At 46.7% G+C, this 12,160-nt stretch overlaps 1 protein-coding gene across 6 annotated transcripts in view; it reads left to right on the top strand.

Annotated features, from left to right (window-relative positions):
- The window catches only part of LOC110261288 (zinc finger protein 836-like), an 89,439-nt gene that overhangs the window by 70,191 nt on the left and 7,088 nt on the right, over positions 1–12,160 (top strand). The window contains exons 2-3 of one of the 6 annotated variants that reach the window (XM_021097250.1): positions 2,113–2,258; positions 6,370–6,496. The exons of 3 other annotated variants lie outside the window; for them this stretch is intronic. The gene's annotated coding sequence lies outside the window, so the exon portion shown is untranslated. 2 more of the 6 variants (XM_021097252.1, XM_021097251.1) reach the window with 2 other exon arrangements.

The raw sequence follows: 12,160 nt of genomic DNA, 5'->3' as shown, positions 1-12,160 counted from the left end.
CTGCAACTTGGGTTTGATCCCTGGCCTGGGAACTTCCATTTGCCGAAGTTATGGCCAAAAAAATTTTTTTTAATGTTTTAAAAAAGAGGCGTTCCCATTGTGGCTCAGTGGAAACGAATCAGACCAGTATCTGTGAGGTTGCAGGTTCAATCTCTGGCCTCGTTCAGTGGGTTAAGGATCTGGCGTTGCCATAAGCTGTGGTGTAGGTCGCAGACGTGGCTCAGATCCAGTGTGGCTGTGGCTGTGGTGTAGGCCAGCAGCTGTAGCTCTGATTTGACCCCTAGCTTGGGAACTTCCATATGCTGCGAGTTTGGCCCTGAAAAGACCAAAAAAAAAGAAAAGAAAGAGAGAGAGAACAGGGACCGCTTCTGCTTTTTAGCGGGAATGTAAATGGTTTGGCTCTTAGTGAACACAATAGGAGTTTCCTCTGTATGTTTTTTTTTTTTTCCTAAAGGCCACACACAGAGATTCCCAGGCTAGGGGTCTAATCAGAGCTACCGCTGCTGGCCTCACCACAGCCACAGCAACGCCAGATCCAAGCCGAGTCTGTGCCCCACGCCTCAGCTCTAGACAACGGAGCGAGGCCAGGGATCGAACCTGCAACCTCATGGTTCCTAGTGGGATTTGCTTCCGCTGCGCCACGACAGGACCTCCATCCTCTGTAAATTAAACAGAACAGCTGCACAATCTGTTTAAGCCTACCTCTGGGAGTTCCTGTTGTGGCTCAGTGGGTTAAGGACCCAACATTGTCTCTGTGAGGATTCAAGTTTAATCCCTGGCCTTGCTTAGTGGGTTAAGGATCTGGCACTGCCACAAGCTGCAGCGAAGGCCGCAGATGCCTCTTGAATTCAGTGTCGCTGTGGCCGTGACTGTGGCGTCGGCCTGCGCTGCAGCTCCAATCGACCCCTAGCCCGGAAACTTCCGTGTGCTGCAGGTGCAGTCCCAAAAAGAAAAAAAAAAAAAAATGAAAGAAAAGAAACCCACCTCTGGCTAGATATCCAGAGGAAACAAAATCAGGACGGTGAGGGAAGCATTTGGACTCCAATAAGCATTACTGCATCATTCATTAACAAGATGTCTAAAGAACCGAAATGTTTGATCACAGATGAATTGATAGAGAAATTTATGTCGGCCCTAAATTATTATTCTAACATTCTGACAGTATCATTATTGTTACTTCTGACATTATTGGACTGAAAAAGATGCGTAGACAGATATCCGAAATGTCAAACTCATAGCGCCGTAGACTCTGCAGTTTGCTACGTGGGACTGAGTGGCGTGACAATTAGGGAGCTGTCGGCCAGAGGTTACCCACACTCAGTTGTGCCCTGAAGAGGTACCCCGTGTCCATCTAGTGTGAAGTGTGCCCGCTGCCGTTAATGCTGTGTTACTGTATGCGTGGAAGTTGCTCCGCGGGTGAAACTTAAGGATTCTCACCACACAGACGCCCGCTGGTAGTTGTGAGTCGACGGAAGCATCAATTCTGTCACTGTCAACATCTCTACGCATCCGAACGTCTGACAGGCAGTCCCGTCAGATGCTTCGTATGAACCCCATTGTTTGTCATCAATTACGTGCCCAGAAAGCTGGAAAAGCAAACAGGAATGAGAGGTGTCCTGGGCCCGCCCCCTCTGAGTGGTGCCCAACCCAGGCTTCACGTCCGATGGTTGGTGTGTTTTGCATATACGTGTTCCGTGCCCTTTGACCAGAGAGTCCCCTTCGAATAGTGGATGTGGGGCCTCAACAATAGTTAAGGCCCCCCCCCAGGTGATTCCAATCCGGATCCATCCTTGAGCAGCAAGGCTCTGCGTCCTCCCAATCCTGAGGGCTGGGATCTGGGCTGAGGGGCCGGGGGCTCTGCTCTGCACGGGGGATGGAGCAGGGCTGGTCTGTCACCTGCTGGGGGTTGTGGGGTCCAGCGGAGGTGCCCACGGCTGTGGTGTGGGTGAGGGCCTCACCAGAAGAATACTGCGATCTGAAGAAAAGTCGGGGAAAACTTCTTTGTGGGTCATTATGGGTTTCCTGTCCTGAGTCCCTCCTGGGACCGTGGGCAGCAGAGGCCTGTCTCTTGCACATGGTGAAGTTTCCCTTGTGTGTGTGGTTGTGGCACAGGAAGGAGGCGTGTGGATCTTACACCTTAGGAACCTTCTCACCTTTCAAGATTGACTTCGAAACCTCATGTTGCCTGAGCAAGAAGCCCAGCAGGGAGGAGGAGGAGGAGGAAGGAAGGCCAGGAGTCAGGAATGGCTGTTTCTCAGGTAAAGTTAATTCCTCAGGGATTCTCCGTCTGTCCTTCCTGAGATGCCCTCCTTTGGCCTCACTCATCTTGTCTGACGCTGAAGTGTCCTGCCCGACACTGTCCGTTCCCAGTCACCCGGGGCCTCCCCTCAGGGCCTGTCCCCTCCACTTATGACCCAGTGACCTGGAGCTTGGCATCCCCTGGGCATCGTCCTGGGCTTCACACCCGTGGACTGGAGATGGGGTGTCAGTGCTATTAGGGCCCCGTCTGGATGCATAGTCTGCTCTCTGTCAACCAGGCTCCAGAAGCTGCCAGTGGAAGTCAAGAATTAATGTGCACAAAAGCCTGGTAAAATCTGGACGTGAGACCCATTAGGGGAAATGTCTTCTGACGTTTTCTTGGGCAGTCGAAGCACAAGTGAGTCTCTGACTTCAAAATCTTAATGATTGGGAATGGAATGGAAAGTTCAGTGAGAGAAGGTGTTTTAGTCCATCCTTGAATTTAAGTTACGAAGTCAATCTAAGTCTCTGACAGTTGGAAATATTTTATGTGTTTTGGTTTTTAGGGCCGCATTTGCAGCATATGGAAGCTCCCAGGCTAGGGGCTGAAACAGAGCTGCAGCTGCCGGCCCACACCACTGCCACGGCAACGCGGGATCCGAGCCTCGCCTGCCACCTATGCCACAGCTCAGGGCAACGCCAGATCCTTAACTCACTGAGGGAGGCCAGGGATTGAACCCATGTCCTCCTTGGTTACCGCTGAGCCCCAACGGGCACTCCTGGAAATACTTTAGGTCACTTTCATCACCTCCCTTCCTGAGAGGTTGTCTTTCTCACGCTGTGGGTTGTACCACTTGACACACAGTTTTCTACCTTCGTTGCAGGTAACAGTCTGGTTCATTCCTTTGCTAGTGGCTCTCTCGCTTCTCAGCGCCACGTGTTCCTGAGGCTGTCCTTTCCCCTTCGTGTATCTTGAAACCCTGGTCCGTACATCTTACATATATTCAAAGGATTGTGTCTGCTCTTCTAACTTCCTCCTTTGGTTTATGTATCTCTGTTTATGACAGCGTTACATCGTCGTGACGACTTTCTAAGATGTTTTGACATGTAAAGGTCACAGCTTCCGTCCTCTTTTCAAGAATGTTTTAGCTCCTTGGGGGTCCCTTGAGATGCCCTATGGATTTTAGTGTGACTTTTTTTTTTTTTTTTTTTTTTTTTTTCTCGTTACTGCGAAAATTGCCATTGAAATTTCAATAGGGATTCCACTGACTCTATGGAACATCTGGGGCAATATAGTCATTTAAGAATGGTAAGGAGTTCCCTGGCGGCTCAGCAGGTTAAGGATCCAGTGTTGTCACTGCTGTGCCTCGGGTTCGATCCCTGGCCCTGGAACTACTGTATGCTGTGTATTGCTGTGGCGGTGGTGTAGGCCAGCAGCTACAGCTCCCACGAGACCCCTAGCATGGGAACCTCCATTGGCTGTGGTGCGGCCTAGAAAAAGACAAAAATAAAATGTCCAGAGATAACTCTCATTTTAGTTAATTGTATGTTTCCATGTGTGTCCGGGAGTTCAGGGATGTTCAAGTGCATCGTTTGATAAGATACATCCTGATTTGGGGAGTTTCCATTGTGGCTCACCCCAGGTGAAGAACCCGACAGGTATCCTTGAGGACTCGGGTTTGATCCCTGGTCTCGCTCAGTGGATTAAGGATCCGGCATTGCTGAAGGCTCTGGTGTGGGTCACAGAGGCAGCTCAGATCCTGCATGGCTGTGACTGTGGAAAGGAAAAAGAAAAAAAAATTACATGTTGATTTCATAACTATGTGTTCTATCTTCTTTCAGTTGAAATTATATCATAGATATAATCCATGGCCTTCAGTTTTTTTCTACACTATCCTGTTAATGGTTTAAACAGTAGGAAGACTACCAACATTTTATGTGTATTTGTGTGTGTGTGTGTGTGTTCACATCTATGACCTTTTTTTTTTTTTTTTTTTGTCTTTTGTCGTTTCGTTGTTGTTGTTGTTGCTATTTCTTGGGCCGCACCCGCGGCATATGGAGGTTCCAGGCTAGGGTTGAATCGGAGCTGTAGCCACCAGCCTACGCCAGAGCCACAGCAACGCGGGATCCGAGCCGCGTCTGCAACCTACACCACAGCTCACGGCAACGCCGGATCGTTAACCCACTGAGCAAGGGCAGGGACCGAACCCGCAACCTCATGGTTCCTAGTCAGTTTCGGTAACCACTGCACCACGACGGGAACTCCTATTTTTTTTTTTTTTTATTTTTTGCTTTTTAGGGCCTCACCCACGGCATATGAAAGTTCCCAGGCTAGGGTCGAATCAGAGCTGTAGCTACAGGCCTACACCACAGCCACAGCAATCTGGAATCTGAACCACATCTTCGACCTACACCACAGCTCATGGCAACACCGGATCCTAAACCCACTGATCGAGGCCGGGGATCAAACCCTAGTCCTCATGGATTCTAGTTGGGTTTGTTATCACTGAGCCACAACAGGAACTCCCAGTGTTGTTCACTTTAAATTTCAATTTCTCTCAAGTTTTTCAGGAATCCTCCATCAATGTTTTTGTTTGTCTGTTTTTAATTTGGTCTTTTTTAGAGCAGCACCTGTGGCTGGCCTACACCACAGCCACAGCAACGCAGGATCCGAGCCACGTCTGAGACCTACACCACAGCTCACAGCAATGCCAGAACCTTAATCCACTGATTGAGGCCAGGGGTGGAACCCACATCCTCATGAATACTAGTTGGGTTCTTAACCCACTGAGCCACAATGGGAACTCCCTCTATCAGTGTATTTTGTTGTTGTTGTTATTGTCTTTTTTCTTTTTTAGGGCCACACCGAGGTATATGGAGGTTCCCAGCCTCGGGGTCTAATTGGAGCTGTAGCTGCTGGCCTACACCACAGCCACAGCAACGCCGGATCCTTAACCCACTGAGCATGGCCAGGGATCAAACCCGCAACCTCATGGTTCCTACTTGGGTTCGTTAACCACTTGGCCACGACGGGAACTCCTATCAGTGTACGTTTAATGCTCTTTCTGTTACTGAACTTTTTGCTTCTTTAGCTTCAGTTCTGGAGCCCAGCCACCTTAGATCATGTCTGTGTTGTGTCATTTTTTAGCTTCTTGACCTGAGTTGTTTTTCTCAGAGTCTCTGACAGCTTTCTCCTCTGTAAGATGGGAACAGATCTTTCTTTTTTTTTTTTTTTTTTTTGAGGTTGATAACAAGTTCATGTGTATAAAGCATTTAGTGTAACGTATAGCTTATAGGAAGTGTCCAAACACCCTTACTTGTTGCTCCTGTTGTCGTCATCGTAATTTAAGATTCTGACTTTTTTTTTTTTTTTTTGCTTTTTAGGGCCTCACCCACATGGCATATGGAGGTTCCCAGGCTATGGGTCGAATCGGAGCCACAGCTACCAGCCTACACCACAGCCACGGCAACGCGGGATCCGAGCCACATCTGTGACCTACACTGCAGCTCATGGCAACGCTGGATCCTCAACCCACTGAGCAAGGCCAGGGATCGAACCCGCAACCTCATGGTTCCTGGTGGGTTTCGTTTCCGCTGCACCACAACGGGAGCTCCAAGATCTGGACTTTTGTTAATAGCACTGTGGACTTTGTCATCTCTGAAGACACCAGTCACTCGGTAGCTCATTTAGATACTGGCTGTCACTCAATGTATAGAATATAACATGTAACACTTGTGCCTAGACCACCCATTGTTGGGTTTTATTTGTACATATTTTGCGTATTGTCCACAAAAATGAAAAATCCACATTGAATGTTACAATCTCATGAAAAAGCTTAAGAAAGTACAATTAAACACCCATCCTTTTGGAGTTCCCTGGCTTCGTGGTTAAGGATCTGGTGTTATTGCTGCCGTGGCAAGGGTTTGATCCCTGGCCCGTGAACTTGTGCATCCATGGACATAGCCAAAAAAAAAAAGAACCCGTAATTTATTTGCTCCGTATGCTTTTACTTGGATATTTGATAATGTATATTTCACCTGAGTCGATCCTTACCCCTCTCTCCTCTTCTCATTTTGTGTGACGATAAGAACTGTCCTCAGGCCCCTTGGTGAAACGGGTTTTCCTTTCAGGGACCATTGACCTTGGAGGACGTGGCCGTGGAGTTCTCTCCGGAGGAGTGGGCCTGCCTGGACCCTGCGCAGAGGGCCTTGTACAGGGACGTGATGCTGGAGACCTACAGGAACCTGCTCTCTCTGGGTGAGCATCGCTTCCCTTGAGGGCTGGCATCTTCCCCTGGGTGTCTTTGCATTTCTGTTACGTGGCTCTTTTGAGCCCGTTTTGCGTTACTGATCTGGAATCTCTGTTGACTCCGTGAAAAACTTCAGGAGGAGGCATCAGGAGTTTAAACCTAGCTTTTCCTCGGATGCTCTACCCACTTCATGACACATCAGGGCTTGTTCCGGAGCTTAGCCGGTTTTCCAGCTCAGTGGCAAACTTTGTACCCACTCTCCTGTTTCTCTCCATGTGCTTTTGATTTAGGAGTTCTGGGGAAAGAGCTGCATTTCTGCATAGGATCCTGTGCCCTGTGTATCCAGAAGGAGGCGGAAGTGGGTGACTTCTGAAACTATCTTTCTAGACCCACTGATAATGTCCTTTCCCCTTAGGTGAACAGAGACCTGGGTCCCTGGAAAAGCCACCGCCAATCATGTTTCTTTCTTCTTCTGCGGAAGGGTATCTGTTTCTCATCTGAATATTTTACCCACTTTGTAGCAAGAGAAAGAGCCCTGGGCGGTGGAGAGCGACATGCATGCCTTGTGGGTGTATCAGAGAGTGAATGCATCTCAGAAGGGCCGAGGGCAAGCCACGGTATTAATAGTGTTTGGTTAACTTGCCCCTCCTCGGAGAGTTCTGCAGAAGCTAATTTATTTTCGTGAACTCTCAGGACATTTTTCTTCTCCATAACTTATCACTCTGTCCTGCAACATGTGAAATGTACGCTTGGACCCTCCAGTGGGCCTGCAGCTCCTACAGAGACACATGCAAAGAATTATGACTGACAGCACTCTGGCGCCTGTGAACTCGTTGTTACTGGACTTGGAGGAGCGTGAGGGGGGCTGTTATTTCTTTCTTTCTTTCTTTTAAATATTACTTTTTTTTTTTTTTTGTCTTTCTGTCGTTTTTAGGACCGCACCCACGGCCTATGGAAGTTCCCAGGCTAGGGGTCGAATCGGAGCTGTAGCCGCCAGCCTAGTCCACAGCCACAGCAACGTGGGATCCGAGCCGCGTCTGCGACCTGCACCACAGCTCATGGCGACGCCGGATCCTTAACCCACTGAGCAAGGCCAGGGATCAAATCCACAACCTCATGGTTCCTAGTCAGATTCGTTTCCGCTGCATCACGACAGGAACTTCTAAATATTACCGTATTTACTGTATTACCGTATTTTTATTAGTGTCAGTCATTGATGTCTGTTCATTGAGGGGGGGATTCAGCTTTCTCATGCAGAAAGGGTGTGACGGTGTGACGTTAATTGCAAATGATGGTGAAAATTCTCAGTGTACTAATGCATACTGAGGGTGACATTTATTGAAAGCTGGAAGCCAATTCTTCTGTCTGGAAGTGGCCCATGGAGGGGGAACTCTTACCTGCCCCTACAGTGGTCCCTCTCCCGGGATGTTCAGAATAAAAAGTTGCTGGTCCCCTGCCCTCAGTCCCAGCCCCATCTCCATCCCCATACCTGGCTGTGGCCCGAAGCAGAGAAATGCCCACCTGGAGGATGGGGACCATGCCCAGAGCCTGGGGGTCCACCAGTGACCCTGCCCCACCCATGGACCCCAGTGGATATGGCTCACTCGACTGCTGGTTCTCCAGTGCTGTTTTTTTTTTTTTTTTTCTTTCTTTCTTTCTTTTTTAAAAATTTTATGATTTTTATTTTTTCCATTATAGTCGATTTATAGTGTTCTGTCAGTTTCTACTGTACAGCAAAGTGACCCAACTGTCTACCTATCTATCTGTCTATGTATGGATTCTTTTTCTCATGTTATCCTCTATCATGTTCCATCACAAGTGACTGGATTAGAGTTCCCTGTGGTATTCAGATCTCATTGCTTATCTACTCCAAATGCAATAGTTTGCATCTACCATGCTGGCTTTTTTTATCAGGGCCTCTACCCCTCATCTCTCTTTCAGGCATGCCTCCATGGGAGGCTCAATTCTCAGTCCACATAGAAAAGAGGTGAGGCCTCCAGACCCCAGTCCCTGAACTTCTCTGGGTGCCATCCTCATCTCATGTTCTCAGGAGACCTCGTCCGAAGATGGACAAACACTGGCTGCTCTCTGAGTCCGTCCAGCCCCTCAGAGCTTGCATGCAATTGCCTCAAGCCCTGTCTGCGTGTTTGCACCCCTGAGACGTTTCTTCTCCTCTGCTTTTGCCACATGCTTCAGAGATGCGTGTAACAGCCAGTGGATTGTTCTTCTGAAACTGTTATGTAGGAAAAGGTTGAGGTCAGTGGACAGAGAGGTCTCTTTGTAGTCTCCAGGTCCCCGTGGAGTGAAGAGCTGCATCTTTCAGGCTCCTAGTTTGGCATCTGTGGGTAGAACGTATGGTTCCATCTCAAAGTCCTGTACTATCTCACATCCTGTATTTTTTCCCTCTAGTACTGCTCTACCTAGTTGGAGAATGTATACTCCGATGTCATACTCTGCTGGGTTTGCATGATTTTGCCCCAAAACTTGCTTTGAAGTACGTAGTCCTAGGGTCTGAAATTTTTTCTGGTTTCTTTGCTGTGATGGTCCACCCTAGTTAATGGATACCTGCTGGTGGAGTCTGTGGAGTAGGCTTACTGGGTTACAGTTTTGTTGGAGACTGTGTTCCCTCAACTGTTGTAATATTTTCCTTCTACCTACAAAATCTCCACGCCAAGCCACTTTGTGGAGTGGTCATCATGTCTGGGAGAGGAGTAGAAAGTACATCTGCAGCCTCCCAGTGAGTCTTTCTGGTTTTGAGGAATGTGACAAAGGTTTGTCTCCAGGGCACTGTGATAGTGTTTCTCATGTACTAATGACCGTCCCCTTTCTCATGTGCTAATGACCACCCTCTTTCTCATGTACTAATGACCCTTCTCTTTCTCATGTGCTAATGACCCTTCCCTTTCTCATGTACTAATGACCCTTCCCTTTCTCATGTATTAATGACCCTCCCCTTTCTCATGTGCTAATGACCCTCCCCTTTCACATGTGCTAATGACCCTCCCCTTTCTCATGTACTAATGAGCATCCCTTTTCTCATGTGCTAATGACCACCCCCTTTCTCATGTGCTAATGACCACCCCCTTTCTCATGTGCTAATGACCCTCCCCTTTCTCATGTACTAATGAGCATCCCCTTTCTCATGTACTAATGACCCTCTCTTTGATCATGTGCTAATGACCATCCCGTTTCAGCCTCAGTGATACAGGAATTTCTCCTAGGGACAAAGAGCATTGTCCAAGTTCACATCTTCGTATTTGTGATGCTATTGAGTAAACTGTTGTTGATGACATATCTTTTTTTGTCACCTGTGTGCCATTGCTTATTCTACCTCAACTCCTAATTTTGAAACTTTTTTTTTTTTTTTTTTTTTGCTTTTTAGGGCCACTCCTGCATTATAAGGAGGTTCCCAGGCTAGGGTCTAATTGGAGCTAGAGCTGCCGGCCTATACCACAGCCAAAGCAATGTGAGATACGAGCTGTGTCTGTGACCTACACCACAGCTCACGGCAATGCCAGATCCTTAACCCACTGAGCAAGGCCAGGGATCAAACCGCAACTCATGTTGAAGCATCTTTTTTTAGATAAGTCTATGGTCATTTTATTTATTTATTTTTTGCTTCATTAATTTTTTATTTTTTATAGTTATTTGTTGAAGCATCTTAATGCGGGAGCTTATGAAGTAGATTAATACCTTCAGTGATGAACCAGAAACCATTTCCAGGAGGGATGGCGAATAACATTTTTAGTTACACAGCTCCTCTCTTGCATTTCCCTTGAAGTTTTTTTTTTTTTTTCCCTAAGCTCCTGGAATTTGCTGTAATAGTATGTCCTCTATTTGGCTCAAATGACAGTCATTGTCAAGTTACATTGTCTCGGTCTGCAGATCCAGGTTCACATGCTGCTTCCCTCATGATGTTTTGTATCAATTGGGTCATGCACATAAACCTGCGAGTCTACTGCCCTTACCTGAAAAATCATAAATTTACTCAAGCCTTTTAAAAGAAATTTGTACTGTTAGATGCTTTAAGACAGTGTTTGTTTTTGTTTTGTTTTGTCTTTTTGCCTTTTCTAGGCCTTACCCACAGCATATGGAGGTTCCAGGCTAGGGTCGAATCGGAGCTGCAGCCACGGCCTACGCCAGAGCCACAGCAACGCGGGATCCGAGCCGCGTCTGCAACCTACACCACAGCTCACCGCAACGCTGGATCCTCAACTCACTGAGCAAGGCCAGGGATCAAACCTGAAACCTCCTGGTACCTAGTTGGATTCGTTAACCACTGAGCCACAACGGGAACTCTTTCTTTTTGTTTTAGGGTCGCACCCATGGCACATGGAGGTTCCCAGGCTATGGGTCGAATTCGAGCTGTAGCCACTGGCCTATGCCACAGCCACAGCAATGCCAGATCCAAGCTATGTCTGCAACTAAACCACAGCTCACTGCAACATCAGATCCTTAACCCAACGAGTGAGGCCAGAGATTGAACCTGTTCCTCATGAATCCTAGTCAGATTCATTCCGCTGCACCATGGAACTCCCTCTTAGCATTATTTCTGGAATGATTTTTTTTTTTTTTTTTTTTTTTGCAATTTGTCCTTCGTAGCATTGTGTCTGACCTAGTTAATAAATTTACAGATTGCTCACTCTTGATTACATATATTTTCGAGCCAGTGAACTAGATGTTGAAGGTAGAGAATTTCTCCATTTATTGGCCGTTAACATAACTGGAGACTGTTTCCTTTAATATTTGGTTTATTTTGCCCTCACCCATGGCAAGTGGATGTTCCGAGGCCAGGATTGAACCGGCACCGCAGCAGTGACCCCAAGCCCTTGCAGTGACATTGAAGGAGGCTTAACCTTCTGACCACAAGCGAACTTCATTAATATTGAATTTCAATTTAATGGTGTTTCAGAATTTTTATTCTTCATAGGTACATAGTTTATAGAAAGTATTTAGAAAATTGTTTTATCAATTTCTTCGTTTCCTCTATGCTTTGTTTCCCAGTTCTATCCTTCCACTCATTTAGACTATGCATAAGATAAACTAGTTTTCTATTTACTGTTACAATACGTTGTCCACTCTTAAGCATTATTCTTGCATAATAGGTATGCTGAGTATATGTGTAGTATATTTTTTCTCTTTGATTATGAGGCAGCTGTATGTTTATTATTAATTGATAGGTGCTTTGTTGTCATAGTGGAAAAATATACTTCTTTGATAGCTAACAGAAGTTTTTTTCCATTGTAAGCGTTTTGGCTTAGGTTGCTTCAAACACTGTACCCTAAAATTAATTAGAATTACCTCCAATGACTTTTTCTTTGGTAAGAAATCATTTATGAAAATGTGCTTCTAAAACTTTTACATCTTGGTGTTCCTGCTGTGGCTCAGTGGGTTAAGAATGCAACTAATATCCATGAGGATGTGGGTTCAATCCCTGGCCTCACTCAGTGGATTAAGGATCCAGTGTTACCACAAGCCATGGCACAGGTCACAGATGTGGCTCAGATCCCACATTGCTGTGGCTGTGGCATAGGCCTGCTGCTGCAGCTCCAGTTCAACCCCTAGCCCAGGAAGGTTTGCCCTAAAGAGAAAAATACTAGAAAACAACAACAAAAAAAAATTTTTTGTCTTTTTGTCTTTTCTAGGGCCTCATTTGCAGCATATGGAGTTCC

The sequence above is a fragment of the Sus scrofa genome, chromosome 6, assembly GCF_000003025.6.
Source record: "Sus scrofa isolate TJ Tabasco breed Duroc chromosome 6, Sscrofa11.1, whole genome shotgun sequence".
NCBI classification, from domain to species: domain Eukaryota; kingdom Metazoa; phylum Chordata; class Mammalia; order Artiodactyla; family Suidae; genus Sus; species Sus scrofa.
Note: the sequence above shows the minus strand (reverse complement) of the source record. Positions and strands in the feature narration are given on the sequence as shown.